This window comes from Dromiciops gliroides, chromosome 4 (genome assembly GCF_019393635.1).
Source record: "Dromiciops gliroides isolate mDroGli1 chromosome 4, mDroGli1.pri, whole genome shotgun sequence".
Classification (NCBI taxonomy): Eukaryota; Metazoa; Chordata; class Mammalia; order Microbiotheria; family Microbiotheriidae; genus Dromiciops; species Dromiciops gliroides.
Window position 1 is genome coordinate 9451419 of NC_057864.1, and position 12181 is coordinate 9463599.

Genomic DNA, 12181 nt, shown 5'->3' on the forward strand with positions numbered 1-12181 from the left:
GATAATGTGATTAGGGTTGGCTAGCAATGGGATATACTACTTTGGGTGGGTAATGGGTTTCCTATTAATAAAGATTCAGAAGAGTTTTATGCTTTTCATTAGATGATCAACCTTTTGAAGGACAAGGACCAAGTTTTTGTTTTTTCTGTGTGTTCCCAGTACTTAGCATAAGTACCTGCACACAGTAGGCACCTTAACAAATGCTTGTTGACTAACTGTTTACTTGCTAGGGTATGTTGCAGAAAGAATGGAGGGTTCACATCAATTGAGGAATGGCCTGCACAAGTTGTGGTATATGAATAATGGAATACTATTGTACGTTAAGAAATGATGAGCAGGAGAAGTTCAGCAGAAACTGGAGGGTATCTGCATAGGTGATGATGAGTGAGAGAGCAGAACCCAGAAGAACATTGTACACAGTATCATCAACATTGGGTGTTGATCTACTGTGATGGATTATATTCTTTCACCAATGCAATGGTTACAGAAGAGTTCCAGGGAACTCATGATAGAAGAGGATCTCCAAATCACGAAAAAAAAACCTGTGGAGTATAGAATGCTGCATGAACCATACTATTTTTTTTTGTTTTTTGGTGTTGTTGTTCTTTCTATTTTGAGGTTTTTCATCATCTGCTCTGATTTTTCGCTTATAAACATGGACTAATGTAGAATATGTTTAATGTTATTATGTAATATATGCATATATATGTGTATATATATATATGTATCTATAAATATATAAACCTATATCAGATTACCTGCTGTCTAGGGGAGGGAGGAGGGAGGGGAGGGAGGGAGAAGAATCTGAAATTGGAAAGCTTGTATAAATAAAAGTTGAGAACTATCTTTACATGTAACAGAAAAAAAATAAAATACTTTATTAAAAAAATAAAAGAATGGAGACTTCAGAAAGAGGTTGGACTAGATGGCCACTAATGGTCTTATTACCTCTAAAATTCTAGGATTCTTCCAGTCACGGTTATTAGATTTGAGTTAGGAAGAAGGCCCAGGTTCAAATCCTGACTATGCTCACTTGGATAAATTATTGTACCCTTCTATACCTTGTTTTCCTTCCTTATCTGTCACATAAAGGCATTGGATTCCACGATCTCTTAAGCCCCTTTCAACCCTTCCAATTTCATAATCCAGATCTAGAAATATTTGACTCCAATTAGATTGGATGAAGAAAAAAGAGTTGGCAAGAAAACAGCTACAAGACAAATCAGTGCCTAACTTGCAAAGAGTTCATGTTACCAAAGTTAATTTTCACATCAATTCTTTGTCATTTCAAATGTAGTTTCCCATATAAATAAGTTGCACACTGTGGGCAGGTTCCCAGGGCAGCCCTTAAAAGCTCTATTGGCACATTAACACAACTGAATTACTACACATGTGGCAGTGAAAGATAGTGGGAAACAATTCGCTCTCCCCTCAACTAGCAATTCAACAAAAGAGAAAAGCAATGCAACTTGGATATGAATGTGCAGGTTTATCATGCCCCATTCATGCTTTGAGGCAAAAAGCGGTCTGGGGGATGCAGAGGGACTGGGAAATTTGTGGTCATGGTGAAGGGCAGTTTCAAGGGTTTATGGATATGGATGGCTGCACTTTCTTATTGGACTTAATTCTCACTTCACAATTAACAGGTTCTTTTGCCTGTGTAGAAGATGATGTGACACAGTGAAAAGATCACTGGCCCTAGAGTCAAGGGACCTGTGTTCAAATTTTATATCTGATCCATAACTTCTTTGTGACCTTGGGCATTCACTTATAGGATCATCTTTTTAGAGATGGAAGGTAGAACACCCAATCCAACCTCCTGGGCAAGTCGATTGATCTTTCCCAACCTCGGTTTCCTCATATGTAAAATAAGGGCATTTTAGAGTTGAGGGTAACTGACAGGATTCAAACCCATCAGTGAGTTAGGGGAGTGTCTACTCCACACATGTGATGCCTTCTCCCAGTGGAATGGGCAGAAGAGAACCATTGATTTCAATGACCGTGGAGGTTGCTGAAGCAGGGAATGTGGAGTGTTTAGAACTTGGTCAGACATCAAAGATGTCAAGATCATCCATTGCATACCAGGCCATTGCCAATTTTCCTGACTTTTTCTCACCATTGGACTTCCATTACTTTGGGAAAGAGAACAAGGTTGATGAGTTAGTGCATCTCTACCTCACTTCAATTCAATTCATGCATAAGTCAAGACATCACCCATGACATCACTGATCCTCTTTGAAAACGCAGGACAAACAACAATTTTAGGGTTGAGGAAATTAAATCTAGAAAAAAGGGTCGTTTTTTAATGATGAGAAAACTAATTCAGGGAAATGAATTGATTTGCCAAGGATCATCTTGTTAGAAAGCATCTCAGACAGGATTCAAACTCATATCTTTTTGATTCTAATTCTAGCACTATACCCACTGAGCCACTCAGCTGGCTCAGCTTCACCTCCTGGCATCAGTGTCCCCATCTAAGAATGTGGTAGTTGGAAGAGAAGGCCTCTAGGGTCCTTCTCAACTTTCATTTTTCCATACAGTGAGCAGAGCCTGGTCTAGAATGCATCCCCTTCATCCAGGGACTTCTCTGCATCCAGAAACTCTTCCTGACCCAGGGCCTCTTCTGCTTGCTTAATCAATCAACCTCCAAGCATTTAGTCAGCAATGGTTTTGTCCTAGTGCATGTGGGTTCAGAGTGTAAGGTGAAGATTGGGAAGACCGAATCAATGAGGCAGATTTAAAAGCGATAACAACAGAGCAGAAGTAACTGTTTTACTAAATACAAACCCTTGCAAGGCTGTCTATGCTGGCAGGGGCTGCACTTCAGGCCTTCTGTGAGCAAAGACACCTCCAGCTTAGTCACAAGAACAGTGCTAATGAGGCTCAATGACCTGCCAGGTCTGAAAAATGTCACTGGTTTATGTAGGATGCAGCACAAAGCAGGCCTTATACCATTTAACCTAGTCCCACTCTGCATCTCCATGACAACAGGCTACACATGTGCTCTAAAGCATTAGCACGATGGGGCCTAGTTAGCCCTGAGGGCCCAAGGCCTTGGCATAATGAGTAGGAATGCACCAGTACAGCACCCACTACCTATGTGCCTGGCACTGTACTAGTCATGGGAGATACAAAACCAAACCATGCCAACTCCACCAAAGAAAGCCACATCAGTCACTACCCTAGGGGAAATAGAATAGGAGTAAAAAAGACACAAGTCTGAATCTTGCCTTAGACACATAGCTGTTTAACTCTTGACAAGTCACTTAACACCTCTATGTCTATTTCCTCATCTGTCAAATGGGGACAGCAAAAACAGTGACCTCATAGATTTGTTAAAGAGTTGATGTGTAATAATGTCCAGGAAATGCAAAGTTATGGGGATGCAGGGAGTTCAGTAAGAGGAAGCTAGGGATTTGAAGATACCAAGGGGTGCCATGCTAGACAAAGGAGTCAGCCTCCTCTGAATGGTCCAGGAACCCTACCTACTCTCGTTTCTTGGAGTGGACATATCATTAGAAATAGAGTAAAAGACCCAGAGACAGGAAGACTTGCGTTTGAATCTTGCTTCTAACATATATACGACTATGTGACCCTGGGCAAACTACTTATCCTCTCTGAATTTCCACATTTGTGAAATAGGGAAAATCTATACCTATAGGATGTACCTCATTTATTGGCATCCATTCCATGCATGCACTAAACTTTCTTTAGCCATTCCCCTATGGCTGCACAGTTAGCTTGTTCCCAGGATTTTCCAATTGCACATAATAGACTATTATGAAAATACTTGGCGAAGGGGCAGCTCTTTGTTCTTTATGACTCTCTCAGAATATATCATTGAGGTCAAAGGGCAAGATGCAGGGCTGGGTGGAAAAGTACCTGACATCCCTGTCTTTTTTCACGAACCTGATTATTTTCCCCAAATGAGGAAGGCAGTGGAATCTCAGATCATGCCTGGGGCCTTATCATGATTTCAAGATCAAATCTGCCCTCACTGATTTACAAGGGGAATTAGGGAAAAATGAGGAGGATTACCACAGTGTAAAAGAACCTAACTCTGAAATGGAGCCAAAGGCTGACCAGTCATGATAACAGCCAGCCCAGAGATGAGATGCTGAAGGACATTCCTCCTTTTGGTCCAGAAGTCATAAGATCATATGAATTATTATTGTAAGGGATGTTTAGAAAACCACTGATCCCACATCTCCATTTAAAGATGAGGTGCACCACATGGCAAGTGTTTTCCCAGGGACTCAAGTCCAATAAAAGTTTAAAATGGGATTGTAAATCAGTTCTTTTTGATGGTAGGGTCTGATATACTCAGGTGAGGGTGGCAAGTAGGAAACGTCAAAGACACTTTCAGACTGGGTCACTGAGTCATTTGGTTTTTCTTCAATCTTTTTTTTTGTTATATGGCAAGGTCAAGTTGGGAAAAAGGCTATCTACAAATTACTGTGATGTGAAAACAAAAGGCATATCTACCTATCATCTATTTATTTATCTATCTATCTATCCATCAATTCTGTCTGTCCATCTTTCTGTCCATCCATCATGTCTGTCCATCTCTCCATTCATCTAACCATTAAGCCATCCAAGCATCCATCCATCCATCCATCCATCCATGTATCCGTGCATCCATGTATCCATCCATCTACCTACCTAATCTATCCATCCACCTACCTATCTATCCATCCATACATCCATCCATCTATCTGTATAATAGCAACTTCAAAAATCGCTCCCACAGATAATATAGTTATTGTTATTTTATCTCTAAGATAGAATATGGAATCTTTAAGTGACAGTTTAATTGCCATTCTGTGAGATGTCATCTGCAAAGAGCCTTTTGCCTCTCTGGCCAGAGAGAAAGAATGAATGAGGTTAAGAGTAGAGAAAAAAATGAAGAGGACTTCTCTCTTTATAGAATGGCTTTAACCGGAATACTGTAAGGCAATACTGTGCATATTTACTATAAGGTTTTTTTTTTTCCAAGTAGAGAAGACATAGAGGAAATAAATGTTTGTTAATTGGAAAAATGTAATTATATATAAAAACCTTACTCATGAAGAAGATGAAGATATTCCTTAGAAAAAGATTTTACTTAGTTTCTTGCAATTTCTGAACTGGTAGGACTGTATTCTATAAGTGCAAAGAAGTACAAGTTGGAGTGAGGGTTAAAAGATGATTTCCTTGTAATTTAAATACAACAAATATTAATTAGGTCTTTGTGTTAATATAGGTTATTTTTAATACATGGAATAACCAGATAACTTAAACATTTATTTAAGGTTCTTATTTAATATTTTGATATATTGTTGTTCAGTCATTTTTCAGTCATGTATAAGTCTTTGTAACCTTATTTGAGGTGTTCTTGGCAAAGATACTAGAATGGTTTGCCATTTTCTTCTCTAGTTTATTTTATAGGTGAGGAAACTGAGGCAATCAGAATTAACTGACTTGCCCAGGGTCACATAGCTACATTTGAACTCATGAAGAGGAATCTTCTTGATTTTAGGCCTGGCAGTCTATCAACTGAGCAACCTAAATGCCCATTTTGATATAAAGATATAATTGACTAAATAAAAAATGTTTCTGCAATTTATGAAATAAGAAAATATCAGGAACCAAGAATTAAAGGAAATTATACTTACCTACCCTACGTCTGGTAGCAAAACCAGAAGTTAATTTGTGTGGAACAAAAAGTACCAGAAAAGCAAAATCATGACATGAATATATTACTAGATAGTTAATGGGAGCAGTTGGGTCTTTTTATGCTTATTCATAAGTGAATATAACTGCTCTGTGCCACAACGGCTACATGATCTGCTATTAGCCAGCCTCCTTCTATGAACTAATTAAGGCTAATTCTTAAGTAACATCTAGGCTACATGTAGTCTATTCCATGCTAAAATGTCACTAGCTTCATATGGACTGTGAGAATTTGTGCTACACAGCTATTTATGAGCCATCGAAAACCACAGTCACTTGGTGTCAAGATCACAACCAAGCACCAAAGTAGGAATCACCAAATGATAGACTCAGAGTTAGAAGGATCCTCTATATGCTAGCATCCAGATCTACAAAGAAAATTGAGTCAACTATTTTTAATGTACCTACTATGTGGAATGCATTTATGTTAAGTGCTGAGAATACAAAGAAATTAAAAAGGAAACAAATAAAAAATAAAATAAACACCTGCTCTCAGGGAGCTCACTGGGAGAGAGATGAAAAGATAGTTGGAGCTCAGAGGCTGTGGCAGGAAAAAATTATGAAAGCATGTGAAAGGTTCTTGGGAGGGCAAAGGCAAAGGTATTCAAGAGGCAGGAGACCAGGCTGGTCCCTGAGCTAGACAGCTGGGTTAGTGTCCTGAGTGAGGGAAGGGTTTGGGAAAGAACAAACCATGACTGACCATTTGGATAAGACTGTTATTTGCATAATAAAAATAGCTAATATACACATGGTATCTTTAAAGTTTCAAAACATTTTCATATATTATCTCATTTTAGCTGCGTGACAGCCTTAGGAGGTAGGCACTACAAGTATCATGAGCTGCACTTTGTTGTTGTTGCTGATATTCTTGTTCAGTTGTTTCAGACTTCTTGACCGCATTTGGGGTTTTCTTGGCAGAGATGCTGGAGGGGTTTGCCATTTCCTTCTCCAGATCATTTTACAGATAAGGAAACTAAGGCCCAAGGGTTTAAATGACTTGCCCAGGGTCATTCAGCTAATAAGTGTCTGAGGCCAGATTTGAACTCAGGAGGATGAGTCTTCTTGACTTTGTGCACTATGGCACTCCTCTCTGCCGTATTTTACAAATAAGGAAAATGAGGCACAGAAAAAAGTGATTTCCCTAGGGTTTCCTAGCTCATGAGCAGCAGAGGTGTGTCAAGCCCAGGCTCCTTCTGACTCCAAGTCCAAAGGTTTTCCAGTACACTGTGCACATCTGTGGTTGGTCACTCAGGGACCTACCTCAATTATTGCCAATGTTGACACAGAGCTTTAAGGCTGGCAAGGCACTTAGGTATTCATGACTCCAAGTCCAGTGCTTTATCCATGGCATCAGGGCTCTGAATGAAGAGTCTGGAGATCTGCAATAGAGAACTGCCTGAATAGAGCCTTAAACACACATATGACACACGAACAGACTCCAGAAACGCTCCTGCGTTCCTCTGTGGAGCTCCCCAGCCAGTGGGCAGAGGTTGATGGAGCCCATGCCTTTTAGAATCCTAAATAATTCACCCTGATTTGGCTAAAGAGCATTTCTAGCTTAGAAGTGCTAAAAGACTCAGTCTCCTGAGGCTAGTGTGTTCAGCTAGTGAAACGCTATGTTAAGGAGGCTAAGGCAGAAGCCATCTCTGCAGCCCAGTTAGTGTGGCTGTTCCAAACAGGTGCAGCTCATAGTGAATACAGCTCACCCCCCCCACTCACTCTCTCATTATCAAAAGTGTGACCACATATGAGGATGCCAAAATGAAATGCACAAATCGCTCTGCTTGGGGAGATCAGCATGGCCAAGACAATTATCTGTTGGTAGAAGTTGGTGGTAATGACATCAAACAAAGACCAACATTCTTGTTCAAGGAATTTCAATAGATGTTTTCATCTCTCTTTTAGTTTTTCTTTTTGTTTTATTGAAATCCAAGTATTGGGACTTTTTGTAAATGTTTTGGATCTCTCCCATAATATCGCATATTTAGGCAGTCAGTCACCAATAATATATTAATCACTTACTACGTGCCAGGCACTATGCTAAGATGTGAGGATACAAAGAAAGTCAAAAATAGTCTGGGCCACAGGAAGTTCATATTAGAATGGGGGGGGGTATATAAACAACCAGACTCATACAAAACACATTCAAAGTACACGGGAGGCATTTGGCTTCAATAACAAGGGGGAACTCAGAGAGGCTTTCTTTACAACATCGTGTTTGAGTTGGTCTTGAAGGAAGTCACGGGAACAAGGAGCTACAAGTGAGGAAGAAATTCAATTAAACATGGGGATAATTGAACAAAATGCCATAGAGAAGGCATTGGGAACGTGGTATCTAACAGACATCTGAAACACAAGTCAACAACAGAGTTCACTGCCTCTCCTTCTAACCTGTTCCCACTATTCCCCTATTATTCTTGAGGACACTGCCATCTTTCCAGTCCCTCAGGCTCACTCCTTCAGAGTTGTACTGGGTTCTCTCTCTCATCCCCTCCCCCCCATCCAAGCAGATGTAAAGTCCTGTCATCTTGACCTCTGCAGCATCTCTCAAATACACTCCCTCTGGATGTTTTGGAAACCGATAGATTCAAAATCTTATAAGTAAGGGTTCCCTCTGTTGGTGTGGGTCACAACTTATTTGAGGACCCCAGCTTTTTGATACATGTTCAGGGGTTCTCCATGGAGGATCAACTGGATAAACTAGAGACCTTCCACTCTCTTAGAAATATTTTCAAGATAACAATATTGGACTGGAATGATCTGCCTGTTATTTCTCTGTCTCTGTCTCTTTTTAATGAAAGATGCATCATCTTTCATATTCTCTTAATGATCTTTTATTTGTTATTTTGATCATTTCTATATATAAAACAAAAGAAAAATAAGATTATATATGAAACAGAATCTCTATTAGGTTCAGCTTTTTTCAAATGCATATTAAATATTCAATATAATAGTTTCAAATTACCTATCCTGCTTTTTGATATCTTCTTCTGACCTTCTGTTTTCTTTTTTGTTTTATTTATTTACTTTAATTTTTTCAATTAACAAACATCTATTTCATCTTACTATATGCCCTCCAACTGAAAAAAAAGAAAAGAAAAATAAAATCCTTGGAATAAATATACGAATTCAAGCAAAAGACATCACCACATTGGATCTGTTTAAAAATGTGTCTTATTCTGAATATTTAGTATAACAATGTTCTTTCTTGATTTTTTCTCGGACAATGGGAGTTAAGTGACTTGCCTAGGGTCACACCGCCCATAAGTGTCAAGTGTCTGAGGCCAGATTTGAATTTAGGTCCTCCTGAATCCAGGGCCACTGCTTTATCCACTGTGCAACCTAGCTGCCCCTGCAATGTTCTTTCAAGAGAGAAGTAATCCTCTTTATCTCTGTATTCTGGTACCATGATTGGTCATTGCACTCATAAAGATCTTATACCTTTCAAATTTGTTTTTGCACTCTTGTTTTGATTGTGCAAAGTTTTCTCCTGATTTTGCTCACTTTGCTCTGAATCAGTTCAGACAAGATTTTATGGATTTCTCTTAAATCACTTCTTTCACTGTTTCTTATGGCAGAATATCACACCATTACATTCATGTATCCTATAGTTTTCTGCCACTAAAAGAAGCTGACAGATGTTTCTGTAAATATGGGTCATGTCCCTCATTCTTTAATCTTTTGAGGAATGTTGGTCTAGTAATGATATTGCTGGGTCAAAGGTTATGCATAATTTGAAGGCATAGTTCAAAACTACTTTCCAGAATGATTGGACCAATTCCAAGCTCAATCAACAGTGAATTGATGTGCCTGTTTTTCCTCAGTTCTCCTAACAGTTGACATGACTTTCTATTCAGCCTTTTTATTTTCATCAGACATGCTTGGGAATTAATTCCATTAAAAGTTTCTGTATTATTATACTAAGCCTTACTGGGTAGGTTATTCTTAGTTATAAGACATTATCTTTTGATTTTTAAAAACAGGCATACTTTGGAGATATTGCAAATTTGGTTCCAGACACCTGCAATAAAGTGGATCACACAAATTTTTTGGCTTCCCAGTGCGTTTAAAAGTTATGTTTACATTATACTGTAGCTTATTAAGTGTGCAATATTATTATGTCTAAAAACCAAGGTATACACCTTAGTTAAAATACTTTATTGCTAAAAAATGCTAACCATCATCTGAGCCTTCAGTGAGTCATTCTTTTTGCTGTTGGAAGGTCTTGCCTTGATGTTGATGGACGTTGGTTGATGGTTACTGAATGTTGGGGTGGCTGTGAAAATTTCTTAAAACAAGACAGCAATGGAGTTTGCTACATCTATTGAAGCTTCCTTTCACTTGAACACTTAGAGGCCATTGTAAGGCTATCAATTGGCCTAATTTCAATATCGTTCAGTTTCAGAGAATAGAAAGGCTTCAGGAGAGGAAGAGAGACTAGTAATGGATGGTAAGAAAAATGGTCAGAACACACACAACTTTTATGGGTTAAGTTTTCCATCTTTTACAGGCTCAGTTTGTGGAACCCCCAAAACAATGACAACAGTAACATCAAAGATTGCTGATCACAGATCATTATGATAGACATAATAATAACAAGAATTTTGACATAGGTTGAGGATTACCAAAATGTGACAATGTGACAGAGACATGATGTGAGCACATGCTGTTGGAAAAATAGCATCTATAGATTTGCTAAATGAAGGCTTGTCACAAACCTTCAATTTGGAAAACATGCAAAGCACAACAGAGTAGAAAGCAATAAAATGGGGCACATCTAGATCAAGTTCTAAGGTTTTTCTTTCCTTTATATTCTGTTATCAAGTCTTGTGTCAAATGCTTACTACTGCATGCTCATCGCAGTGTGAACTTGATTGTGGTACTTTGCTATTTACTTAATCACTTTGTTTCTGGATGCTTGATGTATTTTTTCTTTGAACTGCAAGCTCTGGATTCAGGATATGACATTCTTGGAAGTTTTATTTTTGGTCTTTCAGGAGTCAACCCATGAATCCTTTACATTTTTACGTCACCTTTTCACTGTACTGTAGATGAGAAATGTCCATTTCTATTTCTTAAAATTTGGTACTCAGGTATTTTTTTAGATGGCATGTAAGATTGTGATCATCAGGAAATGCAATGATTCCTAAATTCTCACTCTTTGACATCTTTTCAGGGCATACTTGATAATAGTTTGCATTTTCTATTTTTCGCTCTTTTAATTTTAATCTAATATGTCTTGTCACCAAGAATCATTAAGTTCTATTGCCTTAGTTCTAAATTTCAAGGCATCTGCTACTTAGGGAAAGTTTTCCATCATCTGATTCTAAGTTATTTATTCTTCATCCATTTGTTTCTCCTCAAGAACTCTTATTTACTTTTTTTGCTCTTATTTACTTTTCAAAAATCTTTTTAATTTCTTCCAAGTATTATTGTAGGTCTTCTGTAAGTAGAATGAATTTTTTCTATGTCTTGCTTGTTATGGATTTATTCTATTCTTTTGGGTCTTGATGCTTAGTGAATAGCGTGCAAGGTATGGAGTCAGTAAGATTCATCTTCCCAAGTTCAAATCTGGCCTCAGAAATTACTTGCTGTGTGATCCATGGAAAAGTCACTTCACTTTTTTGCCTCAGTTTCTTCATCTGTAAAATGATCTGGAGAAGAAAGTATCAAACCATTCCAGTATTTTTGCTAAGAAATCCATCCTAAAAATTTATATACTATACTGCCATGTCTATTTCTTGTTGATTTAACACACACACACACACACACACACACACACACACACAGTAGTATCTTAATGGGATTTCCCTCTCAGTCAGTTGTAAAAATACATACTATGGTTTAGAATGAAAGAATCCTAGAGTGCTTCACTTGGCAGGAACTCATGAGAACAGTTTTAAGATTTGTGAAGCATCTTTATATATGTTGTCTTGTTTGGCCCTTACAACAACCCTGTAAATTTGGCACTATCATCATCCCCATTTTAAAGATGAGAAAGCTGAGATCAAGGTTAAGTGACTTTATCATGGTCACACAGATTGTAGTAAGGTTTTGAGGTAGGATTTGAATCCTAATCTTTCTGATACAAATCAAATCCTCTATCCACTGTTCCATCTAGATGCCTAAACCACTGAGTCCAACCCATACTTGAACAAAAAGTCATTGTCATTCAGCGCGTTGGAAGACTTGATGGTCTTTCAAGTGGGGAATTTAGTCCCTCCCATGGCAGACCGTACCTTTTTTCATAGAGCTCTAATTTTTAGAACATTTTTCCTTAGAAGTCAAAATTTTCCCCTTTAAACTCCCACCCATTGTTCTTAGTTCTGTCCTCTGAAGCCAAGCAGAGTAAGTCCTTAGGCATGAAGATAACTTTAATTATTCCATTAATGTTATACATCAACAAGAACGTAATGAGCAGATTGGAACTGTATGACTGAGATGTCTGTTCTCCATGCAAAGGTTTATT